Below are 27,536 nucleotides of genomic sequence, written 5' to 3' on the forward strand. Positions count from 1 at the left end.
AATTGATAGGCCAAAATATGGATATTCTGGGATTAAAACTTAGCAGCGATAATCAGCAGGAAATATTTATAATTAACATTTATGCACAGGGCCTACCAGGGGGGCGATGTCCAGCTATTATTAATGATCTTGAACCTCTAATGGATTCAATTGGGAGAGACAAGTTTGTTGTAATAGCAGGGGATTTAAACTGTACCTTCGAACCCCTTCCAAGCGAGGGAGAGGATAGCTATGGAGAGGTCGACCAGTTATGGAATGTCCCATACCTTGCCCTAAACCCTATCAAAAGGGTCACCGAGGCAGCTCTGCACTGGCTAGGCTTATGCCTGGAGTGGGGCCTACGAGCAGCCAATGGACGAGCAAATTCGGACAAAATTGGGCAGGTAACCTTTGATAACGGAGTAAGCACAAGTAGAATTGACTACTTTTTAATTAAACTAGAGTTTTGGTCATTATTAGACGACATGTTAATTTCAGCGCGCCCAGAGAGTGACCATAACCCTTTGATATTAAGTTTGAAAACTGATGGTGGGCTTGGTAGAATTAACGCTACTAATTGTACTTCAGCCGAGGTTATCCTAACCAACGATAGACGTAGGGTTCGTTGGTGTAGGGTAGTGGACGACCAAGATACCCTCGACAAAATATCCTATGAAGTCTCATCATCTGTGAATGTATTTAAGACTGTGCTTGCAAATTCAGGCCCACTTGAGCAGATATCTACCCAACATGAGCAATTGTTTGATAAGCTGAAAACCCTTTTTACAAAGCCAGGGTCATCTGGAAAAATTGTGGAAGGTTCTTGGGGTCGCTTATCCAGATCTATAAAGCGCAAGCAAGGGGCGCTACCATGTATGGGGCGGAATTGTGGGGACACACATCCTGTCGCAGTCTGTCTCTAACAGAGAACAAATTTATCAGACAGATAGTCGCACTCCCGCCCAGCACCCCGCTCCTCCCCTTGAGGTTAGATCTGGCTTTGCGCCCCATAGCTGATGAACTAGGCTTGAGACCCATAGCCTTCTGGCGAAGGCTGTGGAGCAGCAACGAACTTCTCGCCTATAGGGCGGAATTAATGGAGCTACTGACCAACCCGAAAGCGCTATTGATCCCCTGGGTAAAATACATTCAAAACTCTTGTATGGTACTGGGGCTCCCAGACTTCTGGTCAAACCCTGCTAAAGCCTCACTAAATATTTCAAGGAAAGGTCTGGCTAGTGCTTATTATGAACATAAATTAGCCACAGCCTTAGATAGTGTAGGGAAGTTCATAAAAGATCACACAGAAGGCAAATGCTGTTCTTGGGTATTTATTCCATCCTCTTGCATCAAGTCCCAAGTCGGTAATGCCGGATCGCAGATCACGAGCATAACCGACAACCATTACTAGTTCAAATAACAACATGGCGTTATATTGACACGAGCTTGTCACGAGCGACCCGGAACACCTGAATGCTTGTGACAGCTCGTGTGCATGTGTACAATCCCTACACACCTTCCCCCCTTTAAAAAAAAACACTGGAAAAAAATTACAGAAATTAATTTAGTTCATTACAAAGTCATTAAATCGAACAGGTAAACGATGACAACGTGTCGCTCTAGTGTTGTTAGTGTAATTTTCTTCATGGAGATGTTCCACATTGTCATTCTGTTTTCCAACATCAAAAAATACATTGCTGTCAACATCATTTACTATTTGATTGGTTCCTTTAAACAATGAAATTCTGCTTAAGTTCCATACAGAGCCACCCTCAACCCTGACTGCGTTTTTAAATACTTCAATAACTTCCTTAGGACTTGACCAAACTGGTAAACCTTTGCTTACACCTTCTTTTCTTTTTACACGGACATAATCACCCACTTTAATGGAACGACAAGACTTGGAACCAATTCTCTTGACCATATTATGTTTCATTTTGTCTTTATATGATTGACCTCTGTTTTTAACGGCTTCAAAATCTACTTTCAGACAGTTTTCAGTACCAGCTAAATTTCCTTTTAACCACCATGGAACTAATTTAGTACTAGGCTTTCGTCCTCTTAGAAGCTCAAAAGGTGTGACCAAAGTTACTGAATTAGGTGATGTCCTATAAGCCAATAACATGGATTGTAATGCATTTCTCCAATTCAAATTGCCTTTGATAGAGAGTTGTATGGCTTCTTTGATTACACGGTTGAACCTTTCAACCTGGCCATTGGCTTCTGGGTGGAAAACTGCAATTTTTCTATGAACAATACCGCACTTAACAAAAAATTGTTCTATTTCTTTGCTCACAAACTGCGGACCATTATCGGTCACAATCTCCTGAGGAATACCCTCCCTGCAAAAAATCTCATCTAGGAATTCTATTACCTGACACGAAGTAACTTCCTTCACCATTTTGACCTCTGGCCATTTAGAAAAATAGTCTATAAGTACTATGCCAAAAGCCTCTTGTCTTGGTAAACAACTAAAAGGTCCGATGATATCTATCCCTAGTTTGCGCCAGGGACCTGAAGGTAATTCAACGGGACATGGTTCAGGGCGTAAAGCGACAGCTGTCTTGTCACTATTTGAGCAATAAGAACAAGAACGTACAAATTGGTCCACACACGAGTCAATGCCCGGCCACCAAAAGGACTCCTTCAAACGTCTTCTGGTGAAAGATATCCCCAAATGTCCCTCATGAGCAATCTTAAGAATAGAGTTTCTAACAGTAAAAGGTGGTACAATTTTATCGCCTCGAAGAATCAATTCATTCTCTACTGCAAGTTCTTCTTGAAGTTTATAAAAACCCATTAAATTCCCTGATAACTTCCTCTGTTCTGGCCAACCATGAATAAGGTACTTCTTGACACTGCACAATTCTAAGTCCTTACTCATCTCTTCCATCCAAACTTCTTCTTGTAATGACATTTGCTCACCATACACTAAATTAATATCACGAAAAGTAAAAGCTACTTCACACTCTTCTTCATTAATTGCTGCAGAGTTATCCGAATCAGAAATCAATCTGGACATGCAATCGGCATGTATATTCGCCTTTCCTTGAACATATTCAATAGTGCACTGAAAAGATTGTAATCTTGACGCTAATCTTGCAAGAGGTGCCAACATAGTTCTGCCTCCACCTGGAGCCATGAGATATACTAAAGGCTTATGATCAGTCTTTATTAAGAATCTTGTACCCCACAAAAAAGGTCTAAAGTGCTCAGCTCCCCAAACGCACGCCAGTAACTCTCTTTCTATGACAGAATAATTCTTTTCTGCATCCCTCAGAGCCCTTGACGCATAAGCAACAACCCATTCTTTCTCATTATCTTTCTGGAGAAGTACTCCACCCAAGCCAGAAGAACTAGCATCTACCATGATGATACATTTCATGCCAACTACAAAGGGTTTGAGACATGGTGCATTAACAATAAACATTTTTAAAGATTGAAAAGCATTTGTCATTTTATCAGTCCAATTAAATTTTAAATTTTTCTTTAGCAGGCATCTGAACGGGTCAACTTTTACAGAAAAATTCGGGATAAACTTGGCATAAAATTCGATAAGGCCTAAAAATGCTACAAGTTGTTCTTTTGAAGTGGGTATAGGAGCATTTATGATGCTCTTGACATGATTTTTCTTAGGTTTGATTCCCATTCCACTTATGGTATGTCCGAGATACTCTACTTCTTTTTGTTTAAATTTGCATTTGTCAATACGTAGTGTAAGTCCCTTGTCTGCTAATGCAGCAATCACACATTTTAAATTATTGTCATGCTCAGTGTCATCTTTTCCATATACTAAGATGTCGTCTTGAAATGCTATGGCCCCACTTAAACCCTCCAAAGTATCCCTCATTAATCTTTGGAACACTGAGGCCGCACTCGCTAAACCAAAAGGCATGCGACAGAACCTGTATAATCCTTCAGGTGTGATAAATGCGGTTATGTTTTTGGACTCTTCAGCAAGTACTACTTGATGGTATGCACTGGCTAGATCAACACACGAGAATACTTGTGCGCCAGCCAGTGTCGAGACCATCTCATGTAGGTTGGGCAAAGGATGTGAATCAACCCAAATTGCTGCATTGACACTGCGGAGGTCAATGCATAATCTGAGTTCCCCATTGGACTTAACCGAAATTACAATGGGGGAAACCCAAGGTGATGACTCTATAGGTTCAATAATGTTTTTCTCACATAAATCTTTTAGCATTTCTTTAAGTTTGAGTCTGTATGATAAAGGAACATTCCTTACTCTATGTCTTACAGGGGTGGCGTTTTCATTTAACTTGATGACATGTTCAAATCCCTTATATTGGCCTAACTTACTACTAAAAACAGTAGGGAAAGAATTACGCAATTTCTCTACCATTAGTGAACTATTCTCAGTGACACTTGAAATATTTAATATTTGTTCAACGTATACAGGTGGAGTGGCCCTGGGATCAATTTTCATTCCTAATTCGTATTGGTATGGCCAATTTAGGAGTGACAATCCAGATCTTGACACATAGATTTTCCCTGATATGTGTCGGTCAGAAAATTGTATGTTTGCTATAAAGTAACCAATTAAGTCAATTTTGTGGCCTGTGTATCCACCAGGAGAGACATCAGACTCAAGTAATTTTTGTTCGGGAAATTTGTCTCTAAATACATTTAAGGAAATGATGGTATACCATGCGCATGAATCTACGAAAATTTCTAAACTCACTCCATCAATATTTATAATACATGATGGGAATTTTTTGCAATCTTCATCCCCACATACATTGATAACAGTATTAACCTGAAACCTTTCTTCATTATCTGATTGGTAACCATCACAGTATTCATGTATACAGTTCATTTTCCCTTGTGCTGATCTGCAGCATTTTGTGAAATGGCCTTTCTTGTTGCACTTTGAACATGTTTTTCCTAAAGCAGGACAATTCTTATAGTCTGCTAAATGACTGTCACTGCCGCATCTAAAACATAGCAGTTTGGAAGTTTTCCTTTCATATTTCTGATTCTTGAATTTGTTATCACTTCTAGAAGAGTATTCGTTTTTCTGAAAAAAACTTTTCTTAGACTTATCTACATCTTTAGTTATGTTAAAAACATCACCTTTATCATTGCCTCTAATCTCTTTGACAAATTTCTCTGAATGTTCTATAGATTTAGCGATATCTATAGCATTATTAAGTGACATATCAGATGTTGTCCAAAGACGTTCCTGTACTTTTTTGTTGTTAGTTCTCATTAAAATCTGGTCTCTTAACACTTGTTCATATGATATGTGTTCGAAATCACACGTGACAGCCAAGGATCTCAAGGCTGATACAAAATCCTCTACAGGTTCATCATTTCGCTGTTTGCGAGAATAAAATATAAATCTTTCCATGACCACATTCTTTTTCTTTCCATATCTTAAACTTAACTGTAAAGAAGCATACTCATATACATTAATGTTCCCTGGGTTTACTAATGCTGGCAATGTTTTGAATTCTTTCAAGGCTATACCACCCAAGCAATGTTTTAGGAGTGATAGTTTTCTTTCTGGCTCACATTCCCCTTCTTCTAATACATCAACATAAGCCAAAAAAACAGGTTCCCAAATCTCCCAAGCCATGGGTGGTTCACCAGGTGATGACAAAAATGAAGGTGGGGGTACAATGCCTGACATGTTAATTCTCTATTAAGCACACTAAGTATAAGTCAGTTTAAGCACACTAAGTATAATTGCAGGGTAGTAAAGGAAAGAAATTAACTTAAATATATTAATTATCAATGTTATTAAATATTAAATTGTGGGACACGCAGTGTGCGTGTCACTGAAAACCTTTTAATAGGTGAGATCTTCAACGCGATGTCTCCTGAAGGTGTGGAGTTCACTAAATGATTATTCAGTACTTGTTGCGCGCTGTGTTTTTAAAATTCAGGAAGCGTCTTGACTGGTTCCGTGGTACCGGAAGAACAGTTTTCAGGAAACTCGTCTTTATTGCTTCCAAAGGTCGCGTGATGACATCAGCGCGTTATTCAATGCTGACTCAATTGCGCATGCGCGAGTCTTTGCATGCGTATCTCGGCAATGGAAGCTCGAGAGTTGGTGTCGGCGGTTTTCAAAAAACGCCACAAAAAATTAGTAAGTAACAGCTCTTCTGTAGATCGTAGTCTTCCCTCTAACGCTGTGCGTTGTAATCCAACACTGTTGTTTGAATTTTGAAAGCGCTGGTCAATTTTATGTAGAATTGCAGGGAAAAAAAAAACAAAAAAAAATAGTAATTCCTTATTTTCTTAGAAGTAGATGATGAGAATCCGATCCCGATCGTCGCCAGTGTAGGGAAGTTCATAAAAGATCACACAGAAGGCAAATGCTGTTCTTGGGTATTTATTCCATCCTCTTGCATCAAGTCCCAAGTCGGTAATGCCGGATCGCAGATCACGAGCATAACCGACAACCATTACTAGTTCAAATAACAACATGGTGTTATATTGACACAAGCTTGTCACGAGCGACCCGGAACACCTGAATGCTCGTGACAGCTCGTGTGCATGTGTACAATCCCTACAGATAGCCAGTCTGAAGGGTCACTAACTTCTGTCTTTTTGCAGAGCAAGGACTTGTACAGGCATGAGAGTGTTTTAGATGCCATTTCTCCCGTGTTGGCCAGGAAGCTGTTTCTCCAATGGAGATACGGCACACTGCCTTTACGATCCTTTACCAGTTCCTGGTCATCACCTCCCTCCACCAAGCAGTGCCCAGCTTGCACTGCGACGGAGGAAAGTGACTTACATGTGGTCCTATTTTGTCCAGCTTACAAGGCAGCGAGGAAATACTGGCTCCTACCATTGATTAGAAATCTGGGTGGCAGGGAGTACCTCCCAATGTATAGAATCCTAAAAACTGATGTTTCCAGTTTAACTGTATTTGCACTAGCTAAGTTCCTCACTAATGTTTGGTACACCCGCACTCGTATTTTGAAGATGCAAGCTCCCTCTTAATTTTAGGTTCAGCTTTTCTTTTACGCTGATTTACTAGCACGTATTTTTAAGGTTTTATATTGTCATTGATTATCCATGGGATTTTATAGTGACCACACATGTTTTACTGTATATCTATGTAGTGATCATGCATGTTTTATTGTATATCTTTGATGGCCAATGGCCGAAATAAAGATTGAATAACGGAAGGTTCTTCTAACACCAAATGGTATGACAAAATATGTCGCCAGGCCCATAGTTCCCTGATCACCGCTATTAAATCCAGGGTTACATTAGATATTAAGATGGCAAGGCTGTACTATAAGAAGGTTCAAAGGGAGGCGAAGAAAACGTGGGACGATCGCCGCTGGCAGGATCTGTATGAAGCCTCCCTGTCCTCGAATCAAATTAAATTCTGGCAGGTAGTGAAATGGGGAGGGAATGGGCACACGCAAATACCAGTTAACAATGTTCCCATTGAGGATTGGGTGGTGCATTACTCATCCCAGTTTAGTGGCTCGGAGGCGGTCCCATTGCTAGCCCCGGTGCACCCGATGGCCTCGACATCAATATCATGCTCACTCCTAGTGTTCGAAAACAAAGAGGCAGAGAAGGCGTTGGGATCGGTCCAAGCGGGCAAAGCTCCCGGTATGGATTGTATCCTGGCTGACCTTTTTAAGTATGATCAACATAACTGGGTGCCATACATTACGATATTAGCAAATGCCATTGCAAACGGGGCTAGGATACCAGATTCATGGAGAGGGGCGGAAATTCTACCTATTTACAACAAGCATTTGCAATGCAATAGGTCTCGCATTAGGAAAGTTTGAGCTATTGGTATTGTAAATGACCACCACTACCAGTACTACCACCAACAGTACTACCACCAACAGTACTACCATTACCAGTACCACCACCTCCAGTACTACCACTACTACCACTACCAGTACCACCACCAGTACTACCAGTACCACCACCACCAGTACTACCACTACCAGTACCACCACCATCACCAGTACTACCACCATCAGTACTACCAGTACTACCACCACCAGTACTACCACTACTACAGCCACCAGTACTACCACTACTACAGCCACCACTACTACCACTACCACCACCAACAGTACTAACACCACCGCCAGTACTACCAGTACCACCACCACCAGTACTACCACTACCACCACCACCACATTAACACACTCCATAACACTTAGCAAAAATACATTACCATTTACAATGCCATTAGCTCAAACTCAAATAAATCCGAGCCCGATTGCATTTCTAATGCTTGTTTATTTATGTGTTGGTTTTGAAAATAGCGAAATTAATAGCTTTGTCATTTACAATGCCAATAGTTTTAACTTTTGCAAATGCGACACTGATAGCATTTGTAATGCAATATGTGTTGCATTTACGTGACTTCGATGTATTGATATTACAAATAACAATGGCTTTTAATTTTTTTAAATAATGAATACTTAAAAGTTATTGTAATTTATAATGGCAATCAATCAATCAATCAATCAATCAATGACATTTATAGAGCGCACTACATACCCGTAGGGTCTCAAGGCGCTGGGGGAGGGGGGGTGCCGCTACTGCTCGAACAGCAATAGCAATAGCTTAAACTTTTGTAAATAACTTTTGTAAACATTATGTTCAGTGTATTTTATTGTGACGAAAATCCAAGAACAGAAGTGAAATATTAACATCTTTTTGTGACATTTGTAATAAAGCTTGAAACATAGAGAGGACATATTTGAACCTGATGCTTGTGGATGCCTGATGCTTGTGTATGTCTGATGCTTGTGGACGTCTGATGCTTCTAGATGCTTGTGGATGCCTGATGCTTGTGTATGTCTGATGCTTGTGGACGTCTGATGCTTGTGGATGCTTGTGGACGTCTGATGCTTCTGGATGCTTGTCGATGCCTGATGCTTGTGTATGTCTGATGCTCGTGGACGTCTGATGCTTCTGGATGCTTGTGGATGCCTGATGCTTGTGTATGTATGATGCTTGTGGACGTCTGATGCTTCTGGATGCTTGTGGACGTCTGATGCTTCTAGATGCTTGTGGATGCCTGATGCTTTTATGTCTGATGCTTGTTGACGTCTGATGCTTCTGGATGTCTGATGCCTGATGCTTGTGGATGTCTGTTGCTTGTGGATGCTTGTGGACGTCTGATGCTTCTGGATGTTTGTTGACGTCTGATGCTTCTGGATGTTTGTTGGCGTCTGATGCTTGTGGATGTCTGATGCCTGATGCTTGTGGATGTCTGTTGCTTGTGGATGTCTGTTGCTTGTGGATGTCTGTTGCTTGTGGATGTCTGTTGCTTGTGGATGTCTGACGCTTGTGGATTTCTGACGCTTGTGGATGTCTGACGCTTGTGGATGTCTGACGCTTGTGGATGTCTGACGCTTGTGCATGTCTGATGTCTGATGTTTGTGGATGTCTGATGTTTGTGGATGTCTGACGCTTGTGGATGTCTGACGCTTGTGGATGTCTGACGCTTGTGCATGTCTGACGCTTGTGCATGTCTGACGCTTGTGCATGTCTGATGCTTGTGCATATCTGATGTCTGATGTTTGTGGATGTCTGACGTTGGTGCATGTCTGATGTCTGACGCTTGTGCATGTCTGATGCTTGTGCATGTCTGATGTCTGATGTTTGTGGATGTCTGATGCTTGTGCATGTCTGACGCTTGTGGATGTCTGATGCTTGTGGATGTCTGACGCTTGTGGATGTCTGACGCTTGTGGATGTCTGACGCTTGTGGATGTCTGATGCTTGTGCATGTCTGATGTCTGACGCTTGTGGATGTCTGACGCTTGTGCATGTCTGACGCTTGTGCATGTCTGACGATTGTGCATGTCTGACGCTTGTGCATGTCTGATGTCTGATGTTTGTGGATGTCTGACGTTTGTGCATGTCTGATGTCTGACGCTTGTGCATGTCTGATGCTTGTGCATGTCTGATGTCTGATGTTTGTGGATGTCTGATGTTTGTGGATGTCTGATGTTTGTGGATGTCTGACGCTTGTGCATGTCTGATGTCTGACGCTTGTGTATGTCTGATGCTTGTGGACGTCTGATGCTTCTAGATGCTTGTCGATGCCTGATGCTTGTGTATGTCTGATGCTTGTTGACGTCTGATGCTTCTGGATGTCTGATGCCTGATGCTTGTGGATGTCTGTTGCTTGTGGATGCTTGTGGACGTCTGATGCTTCTGGATGTTTGTTGACGTCTGATGCTTCTGGATGTTTGTTGACGTCTGATGCTTCTGGATGTTTGTTGACGTCTGATGCTTCTGGATGTCTGATGCCTGATGCTTGTGGATGTCTGTTGCTTGTGGATGTCTGTTGCTTGTGGATGTCTGTTGCTTGTGGATGTCTGTTGCTTGTGGATGTCTGACGCTTGTTGATGTCTGACGCTTGTGGATGTCTGACGCTTGTGCATGTCTGACGCTTGTGCATGTCTGATGTCTGATGTTTGTGGATGTCTGATGTTTGTGGATGTCTGACGCTTGTGGATGTCTGACGCTTGTGCATGTCTGACGCTTGTGCATGTCTGATGTCTGATGTTTGTGGATGTCTGATGTTTGTGGATGTCTGATGTTTGTGGATGTCTGACGCTTGTGGATGTCTGACGCTTGTGCATGTCTGACGCTTGTGCATGTCTGATGCTTGTGCATGTCTGATGTCTGATGTTTGTGGATGTCTGACGTTTGTGCATGTCTGATGTCTGACGCTTGTGCATGTCTGATGCTTGTGCATGTCTGATGTCTGATGTTTGTGGATGTCTGATGTTTGTGGATGTCTGATGTTTGTGGATGTCTGACGCTTGTGGATGTCTGTTGCTTGTGGATGTCTGTTGCTTGTGGATGTCTGTTGCTTGTGGATGTCTGTTGCTTGTGGATGTCTGTTGCTTGTGGATGTCTGTTGCTTGTGGATGTCTGTCGCTTGTGGATGTCTGACGCTTGTGGATGTCTGACGCTTGTGGATGTCTGACGCTTGTGCATGTCTGATGTCTGATGTTTGTGGATGTCTGATGTTTGTGGATGTCTGACGCTTGTGGATGTCTGACGCTTGTGCATGTCTGACGCTTGTGCATGTCTGACGCTTGTGCATGTCTGATGCTTGTGCATGTCTGATGTCTGATGTTTGTGGATGTCTGATGTTTGTGGATGTCTGATGTTTGTGGATGTCTGACGCTTGTGCATGTCTGATGTCTGACGCTTGTGTATGTCTGATGCTTGTGGACGTCTGATGCTTCTAGATGCTTGTGGATGCCTGATGCTTGTGTATGTCTGATGCTTGTTGACGTCTGATGCTTCTGGATGTCTGATGCCTGATGCTTGTGGATGTCTGTTGCTTGTGGATGCTTGTGGACGTCTGATGCTTCTGGATGTTTGTTGACGTCTGATGCTTCTGGATGTTTGTTGACGTCTGATGCTTCTGGATGTCTGATGTCTGATACTTGTGGATGTCTGTTGCTTGTGGATGTCTGTTGCTTGTGGATGTCTGTTGCTTGTGGATGTCTGTTGCTTGTGGATGTCTGTTGCTTGTGGATGTCTGACGCTTGTGGTGGTCTGACGCTTGTGGATGTCTGGCGCTTGTGCATGTCTGATGTCTGATGTTTGTGGATGTCTGATGTTTGTGGGTGTCTGACGCTTGTGCATGTCTGATGCTTGTGCATGTCTGACGCATGTGCATGTCTGATGTCTGATGTTTGTGGATGTCTGATGTTTGTGGATGTCTGACGCTTGTGCATGTCTGATGCTTGTGCATGTCTGATGTCTGATGTTTGTGGATGTCTGACGTTTGTGCATGTCTGATGTCTGACGCTTGTGCATGTCTGATGCTTGTGCATGTCTGATGTCTAACAAACAGCATGTTACTTCAAAGGCAACATCAGAAAAACGAAAAATAATGAAAGCGAAAAAAATAATGAAAAGCCAGCTTCATAAATAATGAGCATGTTAATTACGAACAAGACCATCTGAACAATTTCTTCACCTGGCTCAACGAACAATCCCAACACGTCAAATTCACAATCTCATCCGATAGTAAGTCTATTGACTTTTTGGATGTCACGATCTACCATGAATCTGGAAGACTCTGCACCAAACTATTTCGCAAACCAGCCGAGAGGAATTCCCTATTGGCGTATACCAGCATTCATCCACGTGCCCTTCGGGACAATCTGCCCTTCGGGCAATTCCTTAGGATACGTCGCAATTGTTCCACCAAAGATGATTACTTCTCTGAATCTCAGGATCTATCCAATCGACTGCTGAGCCGTGGCTACCCCAGACGTCTGATCAAAAAGGCCCGCAAACGGGCTTGGTTCTATCCCAGAGAGGAACTACTAGTGCCCAAAAACAGAACGGATCAACAGGAGAGTCGCATTGTCTGTGTCACGACGTTCAACACTAAAAGCAACAGCATCAAAAAAATCATAAACAAACACTGGCATTTGGTCTCTGATGACATTAAACAACCTTTGACACCGCTTCATGCATTCAAGAAAGCTAAGTGCATTAGGGATCATGTCGTGAATTCTTTCCTATCTCCTGAATGTCAGCCCACGATTAACACCCTATGGAACCTACCACCGGTAATTGGTCACTCCAAATGTGGCCATTGTAAGGCCTGTGATTCGACGATACAGACCAAAGATTTTGCTTATCTCCATCTAACTGTTAAATTGAAATGCTTCAGTAACTGCAACTCTAGCAACGTCATCTATGCTATTCTGTGTCCATGCCAGAAGATCTACATTGGGCAGACCCAGCAAAAAATCAAAGCACGCATACTGCAACACATGAGCCGCATTCGATGTGAGGTTGAAGGTGCACCACTTGTGGAACATTTCAAATTGAACAACCACTCACCAGATAGCTTACGATGGTTGGTCATTGAAAGAGTAACACTGGGACCGCGTGGAGGAAACATTTCTGACATTCTCAACATACGAGAACTAAAATGGATGTACTTTTTCAATTCCATTGAAACTGGCCTCAATGAATCCGATAGTTCATTCTCCCAATTGGCCATATTACCTTAATCATTCTGGGTTGATTCTTCCCTTCAAGCCATCTGTATTGCTCTACCTTCCACTTTAGTTCATAATATAACCCTACCATTGTCATGCATTGCTGATTACATGCAATATTTGTTATTTAACAAAATGCAGAGCCTTTACCCTCATGTTTGAGAGGTACGCTCTAATAACCATAGTAATTGTACTCATGATAAGTCACGCAAAGACGGCGAAAATACTTGTATGCAGGCCTTTTTACACAACATCCACTGTTGAGCCTTCACCCACATGTTTTTTATGTATATTCTTTAATTCAATTAATATTATTGTTCTTTTCCATTCTACAATGTACTGCATTCCGTCTTCACGTGATTACAATGTATTTTGATGATTGGGTGATCATTTGTCTTTGTAGTAATCGATCACTCTCCCTCCTGTCACAATGATCATGCCTGACCAGTCAGTCTTTTTACTAGCTCCATCCCCCCCTGTGGCCACCACGTGACCTGTCGCCATGACTCCCATAGCAAACTAGGAAGCGCGGCATTCGCACCGCAACTCGCGCACGGAGCCTGTGAAAGCAATATACCGAGTAAGTAACTGTGCCCCCGAGAGCTATTTCCCGCTCTCAATCGAGATCACTGTAATTCATTATCCCCCATTTCTACATCCCTCAGACTCATCTCGTAAATTTATGAAGTCTGAAAAACAAAGACCTTTGAAATTGCCGATCCCGGACAAGTCCTATGCCGCCTGAAATCGGCAAGCTGCCCGGCTAATCTACCGAGTAAGTAATTCTGCACCCGAGAGCTACTTCCCGCTCTCAATCGAGATCATTCTAATTCATTGTCCCCCATTTACATCCCTCAGACTCATCTCGCACCACCGTGAAGTCTGAAAATAACGACTTTTGAAATTACCGATCTCGAATCATTCACATGTTGTCTGAAATCGGTAAGCTGCCCTGCCGCTTCTCTTAGAACGCCGATTTTGGCCATGTATAATTGTGCTCCCAACATTACAATATTGCTCGCTCTTTTTTCAGATGCGGTATTTTCCTAATTGATTTTAACAATCTGATTCTCCACCTGAGATACCAGCAGTACGCTGACTTGTGGTAAGCCCTTCTCAGACGGTCTATATTTGCTAATACTAGTGAATCTCCCCTTAACAATCCAAACAAAACATTTTTTTTAAAAAAAAATTTAAGAATTTTTTTATGCAGTTGCTTTATCTCACTTAACCCGGCAGCTTTAATGTTCATGGCTACCGTCACACACTATGTGTGTTACAGACGGGCCCTTATTATACCTTTGGCCACATGTTGAATTTCCTGAGTTTCACTCCTATCGTTAGTGGTACACGCCACCGCCCTGATTAGACACTCTATGTTTTCTCACAGGACGTCTCCACATACAGGTCCCTGTGATAAGTCTGAGTGTTGAATACCAACCCTCCCTCCCATTCCCATTTGGGTACCGCTGTCTGTAAGTGCATGTGTAGCGGCGCGTACTGGCCCCCTTTTCCCCAGGTTTACTAATTAATCCACTTTCAATTGTGTGGGTATTAAGTACTTTTCAACCAATGACATTACCTCATTTGTACGATTCTCACCGCTATTGGCTGTCTCTACCTTTGTGTTAATTTAGAGGTCGAATTTTACCCTCTAATCTGGAATTATTATACCCCCATTAGGTCCTTTGCCCCCACTACCCCACCATGGTCCTGATGAAGACCCCACAGCAAGGTTAAACGATCCTGCAACCTCAAGAGGGTCGAAACGTCGACTGTTTGTTTTTATCGTGGCAACTTCACACCAACATTTGTATATATGCTGTACTTGGTGTCGTATGCCTTTGTCTGAATAACTTACTATGTGATATGCAAGTTGTTGCTACCCCATTGGTGGCATGAATAAATGCCTTAACAACTGATTTTACTGTCACATAATCCCTCCACCTCACGATTTCCTCACTATCACGTTCCTCCTCCTCCCCTGGGGCACTGTATGATGCTTAATACAGTTTATTGCATTTTATAAGTTGTATATTATACTCTATCCCACTGTGAATTAAACCGTGTGGATCAAAACATTTGTTCTTCGAGTAATTCTGTTTTAATTGTCAAAATAGTTCCCTTGATACACTGGGACCCCTTCCTTTCAGCATGTTAATTACGAGGCAGCTTGCAAATAATAATTTAAATCCTGCTTTGAAAATAATGCTAACAGCGAGCATGTTATTCAAAAGCCAGATTTACAGATAATGGTCACAGCAAGCGTGTTCATTCAAAGCCAGCCTCGGGAAAACGAAACTAATGAAAAGCGAAACTGACACTGCACACACAGCAAGCAGCGCGCTCCCGAGGTGAAATCTGACAATGAACAGGCGCGCAACTGACTGCTGTCCACATTCCCAAAAACGGGTCACAATAGTTGTCGAAGCACTGCAATCAATGCTTACGCATTGAATGCAGGTCGTGCTTCCACCTAAAATAGGAGATCGATCACTACCAGGGAATTACCGCCCTATAAGCCTTATAGACGCCCTACAGAAAGTTATAGCAAGAATGGTCTTGGTTAAAATTCAGGCTTGGATGTGTAAGGATAATATTCTATCCCCGATGCAAGCAGGCTTCAGGTCATGCACTAGCACAATCGACCAAGTGTTCAGATTTATTCTGATATACTGGAAGGTTGTGTTTTTAGGTGGAGGTACTTTATACGCAGCATTTGCGGACCTTAAATCCGCATTCGACTTAGTTCCGCGGGACAAGTTGTGGGTAGCTTTGGGTAATATGGGAATGCCACCATAACTCTTGGAGTTTACCAAAAGATTGCACGAGGAAAATTTTGCCAGAGTCAGATGGGGTAGGCAGGGGCAGGTGACCGAGCCCTTTCCTGTTACCCGTGGCGTAAGACACGGGTGCGTTCTCGCACCAACCCTGTTTTTATTATTCATTAATCAAGTAGTGCAGTATTTGGCAGACATGCATACCGACGCACCTGTCCTGGGAGGCACCAAGTTTCCCCTCCTCATCTTTGCAGATGATACGTTAATCCTGGCAAAAACCCAAAAGGGCCTACAGTTAGCAATAAATAAGTTTGTGGACTTTTGTAAAAATAATGATCTAGAGATCAATGTGTCCAAAACTAAATGTATGGTCTTAACCAAAAACAGACCACAACGGAGTCATGTTAGTATGAATGATACTGACCTAGAACAGGTGGACGTCATGACCTATCTGGGGGTGGTTCTAGATCACAGGCTGCGTTGGAAATCTCTGATCGATGCCCCTTGCTTAAAATTTGTTCGTTTAACAGGGTGTTTATTAAAGGAGCAACGATGTTCACTAACTAAAAGGATATTGCCATCATTAAAAATTTATAATGCAAAGATAAGCACTGCAATTCTCTACGGCGCGGACCTATGGGGCTTTGTGGATCTTGCCCCCTTGGTAAAAATCCAAAATAAGTTTCTGCGCAGCCTGGTAAGCCTCCCACAATCAACCCCGATCTAACCTTTATTATTAGACATGGGTTGCCATTCTATTAAAGATCTAGCACGGTATAGGTTTGTAGCACTGTGGAGATGCATATGGTCTACACAGGAACAGGCCCTATTTGCAAACAAAATTTTGGATTTAAGATCAATTATGGGGTCAGGAAAAATCCCGTGGTTCCGCGAAGTAAAGTCCATATTGCAAAACATGGGTCTAAATTCACAGTGGACAGATCCGGGAAACAATGTTTTCCCGTCTAAAAAAGAATTTAAATTACTGTGCTGGGCGACTGTAAAAGAACAATACGTTACGCTATCGCAGTCAGTAAATTTGACAGGATTGTTCTTGAGCCATAAGGAAGACAATCAGCTTGAGTCTTACTGGGACATCATCACCAGTAGTTTGGACTGAAAACTCTATCATCAGTTCAGAGTCGTTTACACATAAATGGCGTGGCCAGCTATCTGAGTACTGTCCTGGTGCAGTGGCCATAGGGAGACCATTGGCCACATTTTCTTTGCTTGTCCAGCATATTCCGCCCCCCGGTGCAAATGGCTTAAACCAATTTGTAGTAGGATTAAGACACGAGTGTGTATGGAAGCCCTCTGGGTTTTAAGAACTAACACCTCAGAGTGTGTGACCATAGGTGTGGCAACATTTCTTGGGTGGGCTTGGTTTATCAGAGCAAGGGTCACATCTGTAATATGATCAGTTGATACTTTTTATTATGAATCAATTTCTCTATGTCTTTAGAGTTAATTTAATCAAGTTTTAATGTATAAATTATGTATAAAGGATAATATGAATAATTTTAATTGCTAATTTGTCTATGTACTGTCAAATTATCTTTATTCGATTTAGTTAAAAATCATACAAAGAGCATAAAAAATATATTATATACAAGTAAAATACAATTAAACAATTTCATTACAATCGAATACATATGACAGGGTGTTACAGTAAAAACAAAATTTAAAAATCTATAAAAACAATTTATACAGGGAGGTTTACCAAATTCCTGCATGTTCTTGATCTAGCTGCAGCCACTAAAAAATTTGCCATGCAAAATGTAATGCGGATATTTTTCAATGATTGTAGGTAAAACATGACTGGTCTCACCTGGGAGAAGCCAGCTTCCCTTAAAACAGGTAACAAATGTTTTTTTCTCTGTTCAGAAAAAAAATCACAAAACATAATAAAGTGCATGGTGTCTTGTGCAGAAAAATTATCACATGTACCGGGTGGTGCTAGCTCTGGTTTTGTCCAAGTATTGAAACTGCCCAAATAAAAGTGAATAAGATTAAACCTGAATTTCGTTAAAAGACGCCTGTGAAATGGATTGGTGACGAAACATAAATAAGATTCAAGCGCAGGTGAATTAACTAACAGTTAATGGCGTCTTACTGTTGGCTTTAACAGTTCAGTTTCTTCTCGGCTCATTCTTGCCTTTAGCATAATTTGTTTTTTATGGTATCCACGTCTTGGTTTGTTATGCCAGAAGGGTCAGTAAATAAATCTGGCCGTCCCAGGTCCATAAAGTTTTTTTTTAAATAAGCCAGCCATGGGATTGCACTACTATGCTCCAAACACATAACATCTTTCATAATCAGATGGTTAAGGGTTAATTCTGTGTTTAACCATGTCTTGAGCCAGTATATTAGGGGCGCCAGTTTTAACCTATCGTGGACATAGTCCATTCCTACCTCTGCGTGAATGGAAAAAGTCGGTGTCGATTGGGGAAGGCACAAAAGAGAGCGTAGGAATCTATTTTCTGCCTTCTGGATGTTTTCCAAACGTACATAACCCCATAAAGGCGCGCCGTAAAGTGCTACAGAGAAGCATTTACTGTTATACACCTTTAAGATGGCTTCCATCGGTCTGTGGCCCAACCTTTTGGCAAAGCCCAAGATGATGTCCTTATCACCGCTAGGCTTTTGGCCCTTACCTGGGGTCCCCAGGTACCCTTGTTGTCAAAGAGCACACCAAGGTAGGGAAAAACGGGTACTCTAGAGACTACTTCTCCTTTGCATCTAAATGGTTTTACCATGGCTCTTTTGTTTTGCGGTCCAACGACCATAGTGTGTGATTTATTTGAATTAACCTTCAAATCAAGATGGTCCATGAAGGTACCAAATGAATCCAAAAGCTGTTGGAGACAAACGCCAGTACGAGCTATAAGTACTGCGTCGTCCGCGTATAGGAGAGCAGGGATCTTAACTTCTCCTACACGCGGAACGTCTCTCGCAGCCCCCTCTAAATGATTGCCTAGACCGTTGATGTAGATTGTGAAAAGCAGGGGTGCTAGTATGCAACCCTGCCTAACACCCCTCATCGAGTTAAAGCGGGACGTACATCTATCTTCTTTTGTGACCCTCACCACAGCAAAAAGCTCTTGATGGAGTGAGGCCATGAACCTGACCAGGGCCTCGTCAATCCCTATCCTCAAGAGGGTGTCCCAAAGCTTGGACCTATTGACCAAATCGAAGGCCAAGGAGAGGTCCATGAACGCTAAGTACAAGGACCCCTCCTTGGCCACCGTGTACTTTGAGATCAACAGGTGCAAGTTAGAGCATTGCTCAATCGTGCCTCTTTTCTCTCTGAAACCGTACTGGATATCGGCCAAGCCACCACAGCCTTCCAGACTATCCCTTAGCCTAGCCAAAAGTACTCTACCCAAGATCTTTATTGCAGAGTCCAGAAGGGAAATAGGCCGGTAGCACCCCGGATCGTCCCTTTGCCCCTTTTTAAATATGGGACTATAGTAGAAGTCACCCATGTGGTTGGGGGGGGGGTACTATTTGCAGCTGTAAATACATTTGCTAGGATACCGGCCCATAGTTCTGGTGAATGTATATAAAAGTCAGCCGGTACCCCATCCGGGCCAGGGGCTTTATTCCTAGTAGTGGCGAGGATTGCTTTCTCAACCTCGTCCCTGTTGAAGTGCAGGGGAGTAGCCTCAGGGAAGGCCGTGTTAAGTGGTTGGGTGATGGTACCATTATCTCCATAAACGGAACTAAAATGTGCTAGCCACTTATCATCTGGGATGACACAGTCCGTATCTAAGTTGGGTGAGTCGGAGAAGTAAGGCTGGTTGATTACAGTCCAGAATTGCCTGCTGTCCCGCAAGATATCGATAGAGATTAGACTCTCCCAAGCCTCCTGTTTGATCTTATCCTGTCTGTTCTTAATGGCTCTTTTGTATTCTTTTCTTAGAATTGCAACCACTGCCCTGTCCCTAGGGTTTGCTTTAAGAGCCAGTTTTAGGGATTTATGGGCTTTTGAACACAGAGCATCAAACCATCGGCAGTGTTTAATTTCTCCCTTCCTCAATTTGACCATGAGGTTAGAAGAAACTTTACTACAGATCGTTTGAAAAGCATCCATGATATCATGGCCCTGTGAGGATGGATTGTGGCAAATCATGATCTGGTCATTTATCTGCGGACCAATATCAGCGTAAAAATCACCAGGGACCACGTTTGCCCACTTCAACCGTCTACCCTGGTCAATTGAGCATAGGGCAGGTCCAGGGGTGACCTGTCCTGGCCTAGGCCCATAGAATCCCCCCATGCCACCACCAAGAGAACAGGATTATGGTCACTAACGGGGGAAGGAACTGTGCAATAAGAGATAGTTTGATTGAGAATAGCTGGAGTCACAAAGATATAATCAATAATTGTTCCAGGCATTGTCCCCTTGAAGGTGGGTATTCTAGACTCCCCCTCCCTATTCCCTAATTCAAAGAAATTAAAATAGGCCAAAAATTCTTCCAGTTCTTCACCTGCTTTAGTGTGCTCAAAGTGAGGCCCCTCCTGTCCCATTGTCTCCATACAATCAATTGAGCCACAACCATAATCACAGGGATGTATATTAAAATCACCCATTAACACATAATCATAATTAGTATGAGTATTATGACTGACTGAATTTAAAATCGAATCCAATGCGGCAATATTGTCGCCACACCAATCCTTATTACCGGAGTTATAGAAATTGATAAACAGAGTGCTCTTAGAAGGACTAATTACCCTTTCTACAATCAGACAATTCGGGGAGTCATCTTTAATCTGTTGCAGCGACCCTTTAAGGTCAAGTGAGGCCCCCCCTAGCTCTGCCTGCATTACTTGGACTTGCAGCTACAGCGAAACCTACGAAACCGTCCAACCAGAACTGGCATGAAGTGTCCCAGGTTTCCTGTAGGGCAATAACATTATGTTCTCTAATAAAGCTCACCCAATCAGTGTTGCTCATTTTAGAACTAATACCTGCGACGTTCCAGCTAAGGATTTTGCATCCTGCTGCTCCATTTGGGTTGCTTCCCCCTACAGTCGATGTTAACTCAGCATTTGGTAGTCAATCTGTATTGTCCATGCCGGACAGGGGGGCATAATGGTTACTCAAGATAAGCCCACCATCCTCTATTGAATCCTGGGGGTTCTGTGGGCGGATAATCAGAGGGACATGTGGGACTATTGCTGATTGTGTTGTAGTGCCAACATTAGCATTTCTGCGTTCCACTACTGCCCTCCTGCCCTGCCATCTAGCTTGTAATAGATAGGTAATTAATTATAGGTACAGAGTAGGCTGGAGGTTGATAAAAGAAACCTAAGGGAACAGGTCTCAGGCGATCCCTAAAGGAGATCGCCGAACCGTCCCAAAACAGCCTATCAGCTACACTGTCCCTACAAAAATTAATCACCACGCAATCACCGTATGTAATTTTCGGTTGTTTGCCAATCCAACCCACCCTCCTTGCATGGATTATCAAATCAGCAATGTTCTCCCCACAACATTTCTCAGAGCACCACATTTTCACTTTGGCCATAAGATCCCTGGTTGATTCCCTCTCCCCTTCCATAAGGGGGTCCACCCCAGTGAGCACAGCTACCAGGAGGAGACGCCTCTGGAGGAAGGTTGAGTTTGTATGAACTTGGGGTGGCCCTACTCTGGGGGGGTGAGATCTTCTGGGGTAAAGCCGATGATTGGACTCCCGGAATGGGAGCGTTGGCCATCTGTTGAGGGGGAACTGGTATTAAAACCAGGGGCCTGGCATCTTTATACATAGTGCTACTTGTGGGGAGTATATTGGTTGTATTGCCTGCTGGTGTCAAGACCCCACCCGCTACCTCAGGTATACCTTTGTTTGTTTGAACGATATTGGCAGGTAAAGAGCTTACAAGTCTGTCAATGAGGGAACATTTCTTTAAAAGGCCTTTCAGGCACGTATTTAGAGTGTCCACAATGTCTTTGGCAATTCCCACCAAGAGAGGTTCAATCCTAACCACAAAAAAATCCTCAAGTTTATCCTCCAAACTGACCAAAATATCAGTAATATGTGGCTTCGTATTGACTTTTTTCCCTTTTTCACGTTTGTTTGGTTGAGGAGCCAGCTGGGGGGACACACTTGGAGGTGTAGCAGATAAGATAGGGACAGTGTCTTTACTCGTTTGACCCAGAGGGGAAGGATTTACTATAGTGACAAGTGGTTCCAGGGGGAGACTGGGTATATTAATAGGGCCTGGCACAACTACCTCCAGAGATTGAGATGATGCAACAAATCGAGGGGAGGTCGGGACAATGCCCAGTTCTTGCTCAGCATTGGCAATCTCCTTGGTTAGGGCCCCCACAGCAGAAGAGAGGTATGACATAATAGAGTTAGAATGTCTTGGTACTTTAGCATTTTTCCCCCATCCTCCATAGTCACATTTTTCTTCCTCTTACCCATTTGAAGTGGTAGATGTTAGCGGGGTGGCCCTGCCCTGCCTCTTCCTGCCTCGGACGGCCACAGATGGCCCGCCCTCTGCCCGGGCTCAGCCCGGCGCTACCCGCGCGCGTCCCGCGGGGCGTGAGGTGTACACGCAACTTATGGCGCCTCCTGGTGCGTTTGCAGCGTCACACGCTGCGACCTCCCCTGTTGCCGCTGGGTAGTGTAGTCCACTAGGCGGGACTGTAGCCGTTGCCCTCACGGCGCCGGTCAGTCAGGAGCTGCTGCTGCCGTTCCCCTCACGGCTGGATGCTTCTGTATGTACTGAATTTATGAATTATGTATATATGTTATATGATGTCTTTTACGGTGTAAAAATCGAAATAAAGACGTATGAAACTGAACTGAAAATCCCTTAGCTAGAGAATCGGCGCAGCCGACTCCAGGGATAGTTCAAGATCCTCTTCCTAAACCCTTTACCTGACTGATAAAGCAACCGCTGTCTTGGCCTACCATACTTGACAGTACCCCTCACCAAAACCCCTCCTTGGGTCGGTGTGGGTGAGCCTTATGAAACTCTCTGACCAATCTAGGAGCGTGAACATTAGAAGCTGGCTCCCAAGACCTATCCTCCGGCCAAAAACCTTTCCAATCCACCAAGTAAAAAAATCGTATCTTTCCTTAACTTGGAGTCAATGATACGCTTAACCTCTAACTCTTCTCCTGACTGAACTGAAATAGGATCGGGTGGGCGCTCCTTCCTCAAATTTGGTGGATTTCTTTTGACTAGCGACACATGAAAAACTGGATGTATCTTAGATTTAGCTGCGAGCCGGATCTTAACACTAACTGGATTCAACATCTTGTCCACGAGATAGGGACCCACAAACCGGGGCTGAAATTTTCGATTCCCCTTCAGTCTCATATTCTTAGTGGAAACCCAAACCTCATTTCCTGGTTCAAACACTGGATTATCTCTTCTTTTCTTATTAGCTTGTTTCTTATGTGCTTCTTTTACTCTTACTAAATTTTGAGTAGCTGTCTGAAAAGCCTCTTGTAACTCCTTGACTACCTCCTCAACTGCTGGAACATTACTTTCAGATTTGCCCATTAACATGTTTGGATGCCTACCAGAATTTAAATAGAATGGGGAATATCCCCTAGACGAGTGGACGGCATTATTATATGCCAACTCGGCCGCCCAAATCAAATCGGGCCACTCCCCTTCCTGATTCATCAAATAGAGACGCAAATACTGCTCCAAATCTTGATTGACCCTCTCTGTCTGGCTATCATTCTCAGGGTGGAAACTAGAGGACAACCGAGAGTCCACTCCCAATCTTTCCAGGAAAGCCCTTCAGAATCGTGAGATGAATTGAGGATCTCGATCTGAAATAACAACCTTGGGAATAACATGGGCCTTGACTATGTGTTGAGTGAAAAGGTTAGCTAACTGCACTGCCGTGGGAAGAGACTTGAGGGGGATGAAATGACTCATCTTGGAGAAATGATCTACCACCACCCAAATAGTGGAAAGTCCCTGACCAGAGGGGAGGTCCACTATAAAGTCCATTGAAACTGTATGCCAAGGATCGGGAGCAACTGGCAAGGGCAAAAGTAAACCTTTTGGGGCCTGTCTGGAAGCCTTCCCTTTTTACACAGTTCACAGGAGGCCAGATATTGTCTCACCTGAGTGTCCAAGTCAGGCCACCAAAATTCATGCCTGATCAATTCAATGGTTTTCTTTACCCCCTTGTGTCCCGCCATAGGATCATCATAAACATGCTCCATTATTCTCTCTTGTAGATCTCTTCTTGGAACAAACAATTGACCCAGATGGAAGGGTTTGCCATCCTTGTTTTCTCTACAGACATCTTCCTGACTTCAAACAAGCATTTCTTCTTTGGACATCAATTCTCTTATCTTGTCCTCTAATTCTGGGAACCAGATTGTTGCAATTATCTTTTCCGTGGGAATGATATGTCCTACTTCCTTCTCTCTTCTTGATCTCCAACATCCAAACGGGACAAGGCCTCCGCTTTCCCATTTATGGTACCTGGCTTGTATGTTAACACAAAGTTGTAGTCGGCAAAAAATAGAGACCACCTCAATTGCCGAGGAGTCAGAGTGCAAGCTGATTTTAGAAACTGTAAATTACGATGGTCAGTAAAAACAGTAACCTCATGTCGAGCCCCCAACAGATAATGTCTCCATTCCTGAAAGGCGTCCTTTACAAACAGCAACTCCTTATCCGCAATGGAATAGTTGATTTCAGCTGCTGTTAACTTCCGGGACCTGTAAGCGACTGGGTGTAACTGCCCAGTGGTCTTGTGTCTTTGAGACAAGATGCCTCCAATCGCTAAATTGGACGCATCAGCTTCGACAAAGAAAGGTTATTTTGGGTTTGGATGCTGTAAGATAGGAGCGGAAGTGAACAAATCTTTGAAATCTTGAAAGGCCTTTTCCGTTTCTGGACTCCAAACAAACTTCTCCTTCTTCTTTAAAAGCCGAGTAATGGGGGCTACCTTGGATGAGAAGTTAATGATGAATCGTCTATAAAAGTTTGCGAACCCAAGGAAGCTTTGAATTTCTTTCACATTACGTGGCGAAGGCCAATCCTTAATTGCTTTCACCTTGGAATCTTCCATTGACACTCTTTCTGGGGATAATACAAATCCCCAAAATTCCACCAGAGTGGAATGGAAAACACATTTCTCCAACTTCACATACAATTGGTGATCAATCAGTCTTTGCAAAATGGCCCGCACATGCCGACCGTGGTCTTCTGGATTAGCTGAGAAAAGGAGAATATCTTCAATGTAAATCACACCACATCGATCTAAGAATTCCCGAAACACATCTTTCACAAAATGCTGGAAGGCAGCTGGGGCATTGCACAGGCCAAATGGCATGACCTGATACTCAAATAGGCCAAACCGTGTTCTAAAGGCAGTTTTCAATTCTTCACCTTCAGCCATTCGCACCAAATGATAGGCGCCTCTGAGGTCCAGTTTTGTATAGACACGAGCATTCATTACTTGATCCAATAACTCAGAAATCAAAGGTAGCGGGTAACGATTTTTCTTCGTGACTGCATTCAAGGCGCGGTAATCGATGCACGTCCTCAGAGTACCATCCTTCTTCGGAATGAAAAAAAGTGGGGAAGAGACTGGGGACTGGGAGGGTCGAATAAAACCATTGGCCAAATAGTGATCTAAATACTCCTCTTTTAAATGATTATTCTCGTTTTCTGAAAGAGCATAAATTTGGCTGCAGGGGAGAAACGCTCCAGCCTCTAATTCGATTTTACAATCATAATCCCGGTGAGGAGGAAGCTTTTGCGCCTCAATTTCATCAAATACCGCCTTCAAATCTTGATATTCCACTGGAATCTCTGGAACTTCCACGGCACAAATCACCAAAGGCGAATCCGCCAGCAGAAAGGTTTGAGAAGGGAGACTCGTGGCGAAACGAGAATGGAAACAATGCTCTTTGCAATAAGCCGAATTTAGATCTATGGTTCTCTTTGCCCAGTCAATACAAGGATTATGTTCGGTCAACCAAGGAAGACCCAAAATCAATTGAAACTGCGGAGCATCGATGAGACTGAATTTCAAATAACTTTTTTTTTTTTAAGACTTTTATTGTATCAATAAAACCATACACAGCTTCTGGCCTACAACCCCTGGGGCCGGCCGCGACACTTTCGCATGTGCGTGCTTCTATTTAGAGTACACAGCCCCTGTGCCGACAACCCGGGGGTACGGCGGCATTTCATAGTTGTGTGTGTACATAACTCGCATTGGGATCAAGGCTTCGCATAGGTCAGATTTAAAAAAAAGTTTTTAGAACAGTAAACAACCTAAACAAGAAGTTACCACATACAGTCGTAAGGCAGATACGTAACCAAGTGCACAACCCATTTCCATCTCGCATTTGTGGAATGTCTGGTGTAGGTGAGTAGAGCCAGAACCACATAATCTGCTGCTGCTACAGTTCCTCACGGTTGGGTGCCCCTGCATATCAATCCGTGTGTGCTGGCCGAACCACTCGCCCCTCCCTCCTCCTCCCACTCGTGCATCTGTTAGGACTCAGGGTCTATTTCAAATAACTTTGATGCAATCCTGGGCCTTCCACAGTTACTTCCACTGTTTCAAATACAATTGCACCAGAAGACAGATTGGTACAATCCACCGCTCGCACAGCTTCTGGCTTGGCTTACTTGACAAACTGAATGCCAATGGACTGAGCAAACTTCATATCGCAGAAATTTTCAGTCACCCCGGAGTCAATCATCACTGAGATTTCATCTACACTGCTGTTGCCGAATTTGATTTGACTGGGAATAATCAAATGCGGGGCAGCGGATTGCAAAGTGTTTGCCACCAACTGAGCATCTGGAGTTGTCTTGTCTGACGCACCTACCAGAGCAACTCCCTTTACTGGTGGGGCTTGTCTTTTACCCATGCACTGACTTTTGGTTTCTTCGGACATTCCTTGACAAAATGCCCAGATCCTCTGCAATACATGCACAACTTTCCTGATCTGCGCTTCTCTCTCTCCTCCTTGGTTAACGGACCTCTTACTGATCCAATCTGCATGGGCTCTTCGGTGACCACCGCCTTATTTGACTTTAAAGGTTCAGCTTTCATCCGATCAAAACGCAGCGGAAATGATTTGATTTCCTTGCGACGTTTGCTCTTTCTTTCATTTTGCCGTTGGTCTATTTGCAGAACTAAATCAATTAATTCAGATACCTCAGTCGGTCTATTTGAAATTTGCGACAATCCATCCTTTAGTTCATCTTTTAGACGCCTATAGAATATTGCTGCTCGCTTAGCTTCTGGCCATTGGGTCTCCAGGATAAACTTGGTAAATTGCGCAAGGTAGGCTACCAAATCACGATTGCCCTGTCGCAAGTCTAATAACTCATTGTCTGTGGTTTGCAAAATTGACCTTCGATCAAAAATCTGCAGGAACTCCGTCTTGAAATTCTCGAAATTGTACAGGATGGGATCATTACTATTTACTATTGACATAGACCATGCCGCTGCATCGCCACTCAGGTAAGACAATAAAAAGGCCACTCTAGATTGGTCCTCCTTAAAAATGATGGGCTTACACAAAAAATTTAAGGAGCATTGTGTGCTAAACACTTGGGCCTTATTTGGATCTCCAGGAAATCTTTCAGGGGCAGCTAAGGGAATTGTAGGTGACATGGCATGAATAACATGAGTGGTTAATTCTGTAGCTGAAGGGGAGGGGGAAAAGGTATGGGGCTTTTGCCCTTTGGACATTTGATTGGTCCCTGCAATGAATTCCTCAAAACGCTTCCTGAAAAAACTAGTCTCT

This window comes from Lissotriton helveticus, chromosome 3_1 (genome assembly GCF_964261635.1).
Source record: "Lissotriton helveticus chromosome 3_1, aLisHel1.1, whole genome shotgun sequence".
NCBI lineage: Eukaryota > Metazoa > Chordata > Amphibia > Caudata > Salamandridae > Lissotriton > Lissotriton helveticus.